At 41.1% G+C, this 12268-nt stretch overlaps 1 protein-coding gene across 3 annotated transcripts in view; it reads left to right on the top strand.

Moving 5' to 3' along the window:
- Nucleotides 1-12268, top strand: part of AHCYL1 (adenosylhomocysteinase like 1) — a 43106-nt gene that overhangs the window by 5047 nt on the left and 25791 nt on the right. The window contains exon 1 of one of the 3 annotated variants that reach the window (XM_012801684.2): nucleotides 4461-5884. The exons of the other annotated variants lie outside the window; for them this stretch is intronic. The gene's annotated coding sequence lies outside the window, so the exon portion shown is untranslated. Of the gene's footprint in view, nucleotides 1-4460; nucleotides 5885-12268 lie in introns of those variants that run through there. 3 annotated transcript variants of the gene reach the window in all.

The raw sequence follows: 12268 nt of genomic DNA, 5'->3' as shown, positions 1-12268 counted from the left end.
TTTTTTTTTCCGGTTGCAGCCGTCATTGTTGTTTGGCGGGCACAGGCTGGATTCGAACCCTCTACCTTAGGTGTATGTGGCTGGCGCCTTAGCCACTTGAGCCACAGGCACTGAGCCTATAGAGGTTGTTTCAAAGGAACTAGTTGGTAAGGGAGAATTATAGCTGTCTATTTTGCAAGTTTGGGGATGTGTTAAATTTTTATTAAAAAGGACCATCTTTTTTATACTAAACATATAATTCATCAATGAATAATAATTCAGAACACATCCTACTGAGGTGGGTCAGAAGCGTCCTCATCATGTGTGAAGGACAGGACATGTACATAGACCTCAGTTTTTTCCAACCTGAAATGAGTATCCTAAGTTGAAGACAAATTCTTACCACAAATTTTCCTTTGAAAAGCTTACCATGTGAAAAGCACTAAAAATTCACATAGAATTGTGTTTGCCTTTTTCACTATAGTTTCTTTTGACTCAGCTAGTTCTCTTATTGCCCCACTGCTGCTTGGCTGTTACGTAAGACCTCCGTAATGTCTCCTTTTTGTTCCTAAAACTATGAGTAGTAGTACAATGTAAGTTAAGCATTTGATTTTTGGAGTCAGGTTTACCTTCAGTTTCTATCATCTAATAGCTGTGTGACCTTAGACAAGTGACTTAACCTGTTTGAGCCTCCATTTTCTCATCTATAAAATGAGGAATAATAGATTAGTTGAGAGGATTAACATTTAATAAATATTAGTGTGTTTATTTCTTTATACCTAGAGTGACTGCCTATCCTGTTTGCCTGGTACGGTTCTGGATTTTATCCATTACCCTAGCATGCTGAGCAATGAGTGCCTTCTTACACTCTGAAAAGTACCCTGGTTTATGTGGTCACCCTATTTATAATTCTCTGGATGATGCAGTATAGTCATTCAAATGAGAGCATCTAATTTTGAAATATTATTGAAGAGCCAAAACAAAGATGTTTTTATTGGAATGTCTTTTTCAATAGATTTTTTTTCTGACACAAATGTTATTTTATGTAGAACTTATTTGTTGATTACAAGGGGGTGTGTAGACAACGAGAGAGCTTAGAGCAGCTGTTCTCAACCTGTGGGTCGCGACCCACAGGAACTGTATAAAAGGGCCACGGCATTAGGAAGGTTGAGAACCACTGGCTTAGAGCTTGTGGTGGAACTGAGATGTGCTCTACCTCGCCACTCCGTGACTCCACCCCCTGTAATACATATGTACTTGTAAAATGTAGGTGTTTGTCAGACTCAAAGCTAGGCTCTTCCGAACTGTGACTTACCCTGTTATATAGCTACCTTCAGATCCTATCCCTAGGTATGCCAACTCCCTTACCCAGGTACTATTTCACATTGCTCTTAGCAGCCTGCTCCTAATTATGTACAACTGTTTTTCTCCTGCAGAAATATGTGGCCTTTGCTCCATACCAATTACAGAACTCTGGTGGAGCCCCCATGCCTCTGTTGAGACTCAGACTGCTTTCATTTTTGTTTCTGTCTCTGTTCATTTTACTAAAGGATTCACCTTGGTGCTTTAATCTCAGAATGTGTAAAATAATACTTGGCAGTATACAGTGAGACTTAATAATGTACTGCCCAAATAGGACACACGGTAAAAAAGTTTAATGAACTACCAGTAAAAGGTGGTATTTGGAATCCTGGGAAGAGATTGGGAAAAGGTCTTGGAGAGAACCACGAGTTTAACCAAGCATGCTCCTGCTCTCTTGCCATGGAAGCTTCAGTGCCTCCACTCATGTGCCTGTGTCCTTAACCTGTGGGGCTTAATGGGCTTAGTATGTTCTCCTATACCAGCTCAGGCTAGTTTATTGCTTTTAAAATGAACACCCTGTACTTAGCCGTGTGATGGAAATGAGGCTTAATAAATGGGGTTGAGGGGGGTCGGAACTGCTCAGTGTTCCATGCTGTGCATCTTGGACTTGCCTCAGGCTGAGTTCTTCACAATCTGAAGAGCTATTGCTGAGATGTTTTTCTCTTCTCTCTTGAACCGGTGAGCCTATGATGGCATCAGTGGAATCCTGCAGAGTCTATGTGCTCAGGGTGCCAAGGCAAGTGCTAATGTGCCAAGCTGATGTGCTAATCCACAGTGTGCATGCCTTGTGTGAGGTAGCTGGTAATTTCATGAGCGGCAAAAGGCGGCTTCAGCTGAAGGCCTAGAGGAGATGAGTGTAGCTCATTTCCATTCATTTAGGTCTCCTGAATGAAGCTGTTCATAATAAACAGTGGAAGGATTTTGGAAGTTGTGATTTTAATAAATGGCTCCAACTCTTGGGGTATTTATTGATTGTATTAAGGGGAACCTTTTGGGCACAGGGTTCCATGGGCATAATGGGAATTACTTCATCCCTTTTCTCCAGGCCTAGCTTGACCTCAAGTTAAGGCTTTTGGGCCATGACCTGTTTCCTTTATGGTCCGCAGAGCCTGACTTTAAAAGAGAGTGAGTTATACCTATCAGACACGTTAATAGTACAGAGATTCTGATCTGCCACCTCATCTCCTTCCTCAAAGACTTTAAGGAAAACTTCTTTGGGCTTTTGGGACTATTAGCTTTATTTTGGAGATGTAGAAAAGAGACATCCACTTTGAACTTTTAAAATGCATCCTCCCATCTCTTTCCAATTTCAGAAGAGAGGTCAATAAATGGATAAATCTATGTGCAAGGTAGAGAATTGAAATAGACTTCTTTTCTTTATTTGAGGCAATGCTTTTAAGAGTCCCTGGATTAGGACTGTAGAACTATGGTTCTTAATCTCCTGAGTAGCAGATCCTTTGAAGAATTTTATGAAAATCATGATTTTTCTTCCTTCAGAAAAATTCAGGAGCACAAAAATTTACATATACTTTCAGAGGATTTGTAGGACTCCTGAAACTCACCAGTAGATCCTAGATTTTAAAAACTCTGATTTAGAAGGCTAGGCTTATAAGCCACAGTCACTGTGAAATTGCATGTCCAGAAACTGCTAAGAGATTAAGTTTCCAGCCTGCGGTTTGTTTCGGAGTTTGGAATGAAGCTGAAGTTGTTGGTATTGTCATCCCCCTCTTCGGGATGCTCCTCAGCTTCCCAAGGGACTCATTATAAATGCCTTGAGGGTTCAACTCAGGCACATTCAAAACAGTATTTCAGCTACTTTGGGGGCTTTTGTACTGTCTCACCTCTGCTGCTTTTCACATGAAGTGTGGATGCCCCTAAACCCCCAACAAAGTTTCCATAAGAGTGTTTGGAATACTAGACTGAGTATCAAAACTAAACAAAATAATTTGCTTTCCTGTGCCTCTTAAAAATAAATTTCACTGTAGTACTTCTCAAATTACTTCAAGGGCTAACCTGATGATAACTGACTAAATCTTACTCTTATGATTTGATTTCTCTAGATGGACTATATCGAAGGCAAGAACCATGTCTCACATACATATATGTATGTATATGCACACAATACTATTACTGTTTATTGAATAAAGTAATGTAGATGATCATCCCTAGGAGAAAGTAAGTTGGACTCACTTGGTGGCTTTGGTTCTCTTTCCCTTTCAATTGGCATGAAGTGTTTTTCTTAGATTCTTCCCATGTGGGTGCTAAGAGAGTTCCCACAACTACAGGTAAGAAATTGATGAAAATTTCCAACACCTTAGTAGATCCTTTTATAATGCCAGAAGCAGGAGATAAGGCAGAAGACATCTAAATACATGCCTCCAGCTGCTTAGCCCAGTAGTACTAGTTTTAGGAATATATTTAGACGTAATGGGGAAGGGAACTTGAATTTCTCACCATTGAAACAAGATTTTTTTGTTTGTTTGTTTATTGGGGATTCATCGAGGGTACAGAGAACCAGGTTACACTGATTGCATTTGTTAAGTAAAGTCCCTCTTATAGTTGTGTCCTGCCCCCAAGAGGTGTGTCACACACCATGACCTCCCCACCCCGCTCCCTTCTTCCTTCTCTCTGCTCTCCCATTCCCCCACTCTCCACCATATACAAGGTCATCAATTGTCCTCATACCAGAATTGAATACATTGGATTCTTGCTTCTCCATTCTTGTGCTGCTTTACTAAGAAGAATGTGTTCCACTTCCATCTGGGTTAATACAAAAGATATAAAGTCTCTGTCCTTTTAGTGGCTGAATAGTATTCCATGGTATACATATACCACAGCTTGTTAATCCATTCCTGGATTGGTGGGCATTTAGGCTATTTCCACAATTTGGCAATTGAAAATTGAGCTGTGATAAACAGTCTAGTGCAAATGTTCTTATGATAAAATTTTTTTTTCTTCTGGGTAGATACCCACTAATGGGATTGCAGGATCACATGGGAGGTCTAGTTTGAGTTCTTTGAGGATTCTCCATACTTCCTTCCAAAAAGGTTGTATTAGTTTGCAGTCCCACCAGCATTGTAAAAGTGTTCCCTTCCATTGAAACAAGTTTTAAACCCTTAGCGTGAGAGCTATTGCTCAAAGTTGAAACTAGTGCTCTGGTTTACACAAACTTTGGATTTAAAAATCAGGGAGGTTTTCACTTAGGGTGTTTGAGATTTAGGGGCCAATGATTAGTTGACCAGTTTGATCTTGGGAGGTATGTTGGAGCTCTGAAAGTAGTAACAGCTCTGCCCAACAGTGCTGAGCAAACTTGTGGTTCTTATCCTACAACCCTGGCTGCCCCTTCTGCACCAGAGGCTGAGCTCAATGCTCAAAAGCAATATGTGCCCTTGTCTTTGAAACACACCTTCTTTAGAATTACAGTTTTCTGGGAACTGGGCCAGTGTTTGTCCTAGACATAAACTCAGGCTCTAGTTGGCACTACATTTTTTGTGTTTTCTTTCCTTTAAGTACATCACTTAGGCAGGATTTAGAGGAGAGGGAGACCTTCAGAATTTTGCTGCTTTGCAAGTTGAAATAGGTAATTTCATAGAGATAACAGATGTGTCCAATTTATCTGGTAACTAATTCTGTTTCCTGTCAATAGGTAGTGGTATCTAACTTCTAATTCAGTACTTGAGTTTTTATTGCCCAGCTTCTGAGCAGCAGACTTCTAGCAAGCAAGACATGAAGATTCCCAGTGTTCACTTATGGAGAGTAGCCCAGCTGGCTTGTCATGCTGGACTAGATGAATTGTGAATGTTAATTATACTGATCAATACAGTGGCCTTGGTAACAGACTTGTAGCTGCTGTAGAATCTGTTTACTTCAGGTTTGTAACAGAAAAGAGACCAAGCTGGTTGGGGACATGTTGTTCTCAGGGTAATTAGCAGCGTTGTAAGTCCAAAGAAAATGCGTCTTGGAGGGGCTAACCTTAGTCCACCCCTTCCCCAGGTTTTCCCAGAGGGAAGCGTTACTCTGGGGGTAGTTTCTGTTCTTGTTTGCCAATTGATAATGGCTGGGAAGCATTACTCTGGGGGTAGTTTCTGTTCTTGTTTGCCAATTGATAATGAATTGAGGTTGGCAAAGGCTTGGTTCTTAGTGGAGGCAGGGTAAAGGATGTTTACAAATCATAAAGGTTAGAAGGAGAGTGCCTGTGTTGAGAAGCACCTTATTTTCATTTCCCTACCTAGTTTGTAACTAGGAGTGAATAGTCGATGAGTTCAGCCTATGCATTCAAGAGAAGGAACTCCTCCTATTTGGGGAGTAGGGGTTTCATAATTCTGCACATTCTTTTCTGACTCTACAGCAAGGGGATTAGCTGAGTTCTGGGCATGTTTGGAATGAGAGCACTTTGCCAATTTTTACTGAATTTGGACTAAGCCATTATAAAAATACAGTCTGTGTCTTCCTCAGACAGGCTCTTTGTCATGTTCTCTTAACCCCTTGTGAAGAAGCTACCTGATGGATCGTCTGTACCTGACAGATGGAGTTGGTGTAAAAGGTAGATTCTCCACTTACTTTGTCCTGTTTGATCTCTGAACAAGGCATATCTAACCCACATGTATGTACCTTGTCTTCCTCAAATCACTTTATCAGGAGCCTGGTAAACTCTGTGTGTTTGTGTTTGCTTTTCTAGATCCTGCTTAGATTTATTTCTTAAATCAGTACTTCTCATGGGGTGAGAACAAATAGAGGGTATCAGTCACATACAGAACTTTTTCAAAATATTTATTAACTGGGCCCTAAATTAGACCAACTTAATCACAGCTGGGGAAGGGCAAGTGGAGAATGGGTTGGCATTTTGAAATAGCTACCCCCGATAAAAATCCCAGGTCTCAGATTTGGAACTACTCTTTTAGATTATCTAGCAAGGCTGCCCAAAGTTGTTACAAAATCTGATACTGGGATGGTAATGGAGCTACCAACTAAGTTGGATGACTTTGATCATGAGAAAAATTCTTGTGCCTCGTGTGGAAGGTCCTCAGTTTACTCTTCTTCAAGGCATTCAGAGTAAGCCATGACCAGAAATTGTGCAGCCTTGTCCACTTAAGATTGAGTACCTTCTGTGTTTTAGGACCTGGCTTAGGCACTTATGATGCATTAGTGAACAAAACAAAGATTCACACTGTGTAGAGCTTACATTCTTACAAGATTAGTATTTAGATCATTTAAGTCTAGTGTAGTGGTTCTTAACTATTTGGGGTTGGGAGCCCTGCTAGAGATAAGTTCATATTCCTGAAAGATGCATATACAGTCATGTGCCACTTAACAGTAGGATAAAGTCTGAGAAATGTGTCCTTCAGTGATTTCATCATTGTGAGAAGATAACAGAGCATACTTACGCATACCTGGATGGGATGGCCTACTGCACACCTAAGCTACATGGGGTCTGTTTTGCCTAGGTTGCAAACATGTATAGCATGTTACTATGTTATTTGGAACAGATGGTATTTATGTATCTAAACAGAAAAGGTACAGTAAAAATATGAGGTCTCAGCTTGGCACCCATGTTCAATGGTTAGGGCACTGGCCATGTACACTGGGGCTGGCGGGTTCGAACCTGGCCTTGGCCTGCTAAACAACAATGACAAGTGCAACAAAAAAATAGCTGGGTGTTGTGGCAGGTGCCTGTAGTCCCAGCTACTTGGGAGGCTGAGGGAAGAGAATCACTTAAGCCCAAGAGTTGGAGGTTGGTATGAGCTATGACCAGGGCTGTCTACCAAGAGTGACATAGTGAGACTCTGTCTCAAAAAAAAAAAAATGAGGTCTGATAGTTCAGTTTGCAAACTCATCCTAGAAAAAGTGCTACATACCTCATTGTAGAATATCACTGTAGTCACCTTTGGAGTACTTTGGAGTATGCCCTTGGGAAGCTATGCACTGATGCCAGTGCCTACTCTACCCTTCAAAGCAATTTTGAAACCCTTTTTCTGGAATGGCCATCAGAGCTGTTGTCTTATTACCCTTGATGTCCTGAATGTCATCAAAATATCTTCCTTTCAATATTTCCTTTATCTTTGGGTAAAGAAATAAAGTCACCAAGGGCCAGGTCAGGTGAATTGGGAAGGTGTTCCAATAGTTATTTGTTTACTGGCTAAAAATTCCTTCACAGATAGTGCTGTGTGAGCTAGCATGTTGTCATGATGCAAGAGCTGTGATCTTGGGGCAAGATTTTCAGTTAATATTTTCCTAAGTGTTTCTCTATTGATGTTTGCTTGGTCTGCTATGCTTCTCCCAGTCAGCTGATAATTTTGACGCACAGTTTGATGAATTGTTCTAATGTTTTGTCAATTCTGCTGGTTACTGACCTCTTTTCATCAGTGAGTTTCTCTTCCCTCAGAAATCCATTTCTACACTACTGTTTTCTTCAGGACATCATCCCCATAAACTTGGATTAACATATCTCTGATTTCACTTCCACTCTTGCCAAGGTTATCAAGAAATTTATGAATGTTTATTCCTAATTGAAGCTCCAACATTCCCACAGTGGCACACAATGAATGCCATTAAGCAAAACACAACACAGTCACATGAACACAACCCTGAGAACTGATATGCCAAGGTTATGAAACCTTACTGAGTCGTTTATACAAGTACTGCTAACATAACCGTACAGTGACAAGTTCATGAAATTAATTGTCAAACCTTGTATGGTATGAAAGATAAAAAGTGGGCAGCACATGGTGGGTCGTGTCTGTAATCCCAGCACTTTGGTAGGCCAAGGCAGAAAGTTGTTTGAAGCCAGGAGCTGGAGGCCAACATAACGAGCCCCCTTCTCTATAAAAAAAATAAGCTGGGCATGGTGGCATGTGGCTATAATCTCAGCTACCCAGGAGGGTGAGGTAGGGGGATCATTTGAGCCCAGGAGTTCAAGGCTGCAGTAAACTACGATTGTGCTACTGCACCTTACCCTGGGTGACAGAACAAGACCCTGTCTCAAAAAAAAAAAAAAAAAAAAAGAAAAAATGGTATGTTTCTATAGGGCACTTAACTATGAACGGATCGTGCAGGATTGGAAGTTACACTGGGTGAGTCAGTGGTGAGTGAATGTAAAGACAAGGATATGCTGTAGGCTTTATCAATGCTGTATACGTGGCTATACTAAATTGTTTTTAATTTAAATTTTTTTTTTTTTTTTGAGACAGAGTCTCAAGCTATTGCCCTGGGTTGAGTGCTGTGACATCACAGCTCATAGCAACCTCCAACTCCTAGGCTCAAGTGATTCTCCTGCCTCTGCCTCTCAAGTAGCTGGGACTACAGGCACCTGCTACAACGCCTGGCTATTTTTTGCTTGTAGCCATCATTGTTGTTTGGTGGGCCTGGGCTAGATTCAAACCCAACAGCTCAGGTGTATGTGGCTGGCACCTTAGCTGCTTGAGCCACAGGCACCAAGCCAGTTTTTAATAATAAATTTATCTTAGCATGCTATAACTTTTTGCTTTATAAATTTTTTAATTGAATTTTTTGACTATTTTGTAACAGTACTTTGCTTAAAATACAAACATTGTACAGCTGTACAAAAATATTTTCTTTGTATTTTTATTCTATAGGCTTTTTTTTTTTTAGAGACAGAGTCTCATTATGTCGCCCTGGGTACAGTGTGGTGGCGTCACAGATCACAGCTACCTCAAACTCTTGGGCTCAAGGGATTCTCTTGCCTCAGCCTCCCATTAGCTGGGACTACAGGCACGGCCACAATGCCTAGCTATTTTTTGTTGCAGTTGTCGTTGTCTAGCTGGCCTGGGCTGGGTTCGAACCTGTCTCCCTTGGTGTATGTGGCCAGCGCCATAACCACTGTGCTACAGGTGCCAAACCTATGGGCTTGTTTTCTATGTCTAAATTTTTTATTTTCATTAGACTTTCATTAAAAACTAAGATACATATTAGCTTAGGCCTACATGGGTTAGGATCATTAGTATTCCTCTTTTCCATCTCCATGTTATCGTGTAACTAGAGGTCTCCAGGGGTGGTGACAGGCATGAAGCTGTCATTTCTAATGACAACAATGCCTTCTATAATACTCTTGAAGGACCTGCCTGAGGTTGTTCTACAGTTAACTTTTTTTATAAGTATACTTTAGAATATTGATTAAGCCAGGCACAGTGGCCCACACCTGTAATCCTAGCACTCTGGGAGGCCAAGGTGGGTGGATTGCCTAAGCTCACAGATTCAAGACCAGCCTGAGCCAGAATGAGACCTCATCTCTAAAATAGCTGGGCATTGTGGCAGATGCCTGTAGTCCCAGCTGTTCCGGAGTCTGAGGCAAGAAAATTGCTTGAGCCCAAGAGTTTGAGGTTGTTGTGAGCTATGATGCCACAGCACTCTACTGAGGGCAACAAAGTAAGACTCTGTGTCTCCAAAAAAATAAAATAATGATTAAAAGTAACATACAGCAATCACATAAACCAGTAACACAGTCATTTATTATCATTATCAAGTGTTATGTATGGCACATAATTGTGTGTGCTAGACTCTAAACAACTGGCAACACAGTAGGTTTACACCAGCATTACTACAAACATGGGTAATACACTATGCTACAGTGTCACTAGAGATGATAGGAATTTTTCAGCTCCATTATATTCATATGGGATCACTGTTATATGTAGGATCTGTCATTGACTAAAATGTCATTGGGGCACATGTGACTACATATATAACAATTCACATTGTTATATGGGGGAGGAGTTGGCAGCCTAAAACCCAGCCATGGACCCTGCCCTAAGAACCTAGAATCTTGGCTTGGCGCCTGTAGCACAGTGGTTATGGTGTCACACCAGCCACATTCACTGAGGGTGGCAGGTTCCAACCTGGCCCAGACCAGCTAAACAACCATGACAACTGCAACAAAAAAATAGCCGGGTGTTGTGGCAGGTGCCTGTGGTCCCAGCTGCTTGGAAGGCTGAGGCAAGAGAATCGCTTAAGCCCGAGTCTGAGATTTCTGTGATGCCCCGCCACTCTACCGAGGGTGACATAATGAGACTTTGTCTCCAAAAAACAAAAACCTAGACTCTTTGTCTAGAATTGAGAACACTGGTGACTGGGATAAAGCCAGGACCTGGCTGTTGGGACTGTTATCTCCTAGCCACACTGGGTTGTTGTTTCTCGATCTATATACAACTGAGGCAGTTTGCAAGGAAGTCAAGGGTCTCTGTAGAAAAAAGAGGGATTAGTCAGGCCTCCTGTAAGCCAACGGCATTTCTCAAGTCTGTATTTTATTTGAAATGCTGAGAATCATTCTGACTCTAGTCCTCATCCCCAATTCTAGTTTCTGGTTGGCTCTGCTTCCTGTACTCAATAGATTGAAAATCAGGTCAAAAAAGAGAGACTTCCCCCTACAATGCTAATTTGATTTTGTACCATGCTAATTTATATTATCAGTTCCTGGACTAAAGTAATAGAATTATGAAGATCACGACATGATGTTTTAGTGGAATTGTGGCTTCAAAAACACAGAAAATCACAGGAGTTGATTGAGGGGCTGACCAAAAAGCCAAAATATAAAGATTAGAGAAAAAATGATGGGAAGAAAAAAAAAAAGTGGGCAGAATTCAAAAAGCTAGTAAGCCAGGTGGCCAGGAGAGGAAATTCCTCCTTTAGCCAAAGTGAGCAAACGTAAGGTACAGACACACAATTCCCCTTCGGTCTTGAGGGGGGTCTGTCATTGTTGCTTTATTACCAAATAGGACCCAAGATAAAAAAAGGGGAGGGCAGATAAGGGTTTGTTTTATGTATACTGATATTAATATGCCTCTGTCCCTGGACAAGCTGGTGTTTGACTTGAAAGAAAGGTCAAACCCTGCCTCTCAGTAGTTGTATAACATGTGTTGGAGAAACATGAATGAAATTTCATTTGGGGCACTGGGAGAGAGGATTATGTAGAAAGACAGCTAGATTTAGAGGTTGGAGCACATAGAGTCCTATACGAATTCTACCTTTACCTCCCTGAAATCTAGCCTTTAGTATCACCACAGGCCAAGACTTCTTTACCTTGGTGGTCTTTACAGGGATATTCTTGTTTCTTTGCCAGAGATCTTAAAGGGGACCTTTCCATACTCACCGAAGGATAGCTGAATAAGGACTATATTCAAGGCCTTCTAGACTAAACTTACATAAACTTAAACCTTATTAGAACAGAGTTCATAGTCCTCCCTGAGGAGTCAGAGGTTCCAGTTATAACTGCTCTGCAGCATATAGAAAAACAAATCTGCTAGGAAACTTTGCAACTGCCTGTTGATACAAGGACATCTTATTGTTCGCTCAATGATGCCTTAAAGCTGAGGCTGCCTAATCTAGGGAATATAATCATGCCAATTACCTTGATATTCTGTTCTTAAAGAAACCTTTAAAATGATCAAAGGCATTACAGACCTTCTTGGAATTATATTTTGCAGTCCTGTTCAGCATGTGAAATTATATACTTAAAATATGTCTCAGTTTTTGGAAAAATTCTCTTAAAAACCATATAATTGGAGATTTTTCTTCATTAAATCAGTATGTTACATTTTCAGCTTTATTAAAGATAATGGACAACTAAAGGTTGTATGTATTCAAGGTATACAATGTGATGTTTGATATATATACATTGTGAAATGATTACCCTAGTTGAGGTAACTATGCATCATCCACTGTACTCCAGCTAGCTGGGGTGACACAGCAAGATGCTGTCTCAAAAAAAAAAAAATCCATCACCTCACAGTTAGCTTTTGTGTGCGGTGAGAATACTTAAAAATCTCACTTAGAGGCTCGGCGCCTATAGCTCAACCGGCTAAGGCGCCAGCCACATACACCTAAGCTGTCGGGTTCGAATCCCCAGCCCGGACCCGCCAAACAACAATGACGGCTGCAACCTAAAAATAGCCGGGCGTTGTGGCGGGCGCCTGTG

The sequence above is a fragment of the Otolemur garnettii genome, unplaced genomic scaffold, assembly GCF_000181295.1.
Source record: "Otolemur garnettii isolate 467f Iridium unplaced genomic scaffold, OtoGar3 scaffold00010, whole genome shotgun sequence".
NCBI classification, from domain to species: domain Eukaryota; kingdom Metazoa; phylum Chordata; class Mammalia; order Primates; family Galagidae; genus Otolemur; species Otolemur garnettii.
This window is presented reverse-complemented; position numbering and strand designations above follow the sequence as displayed.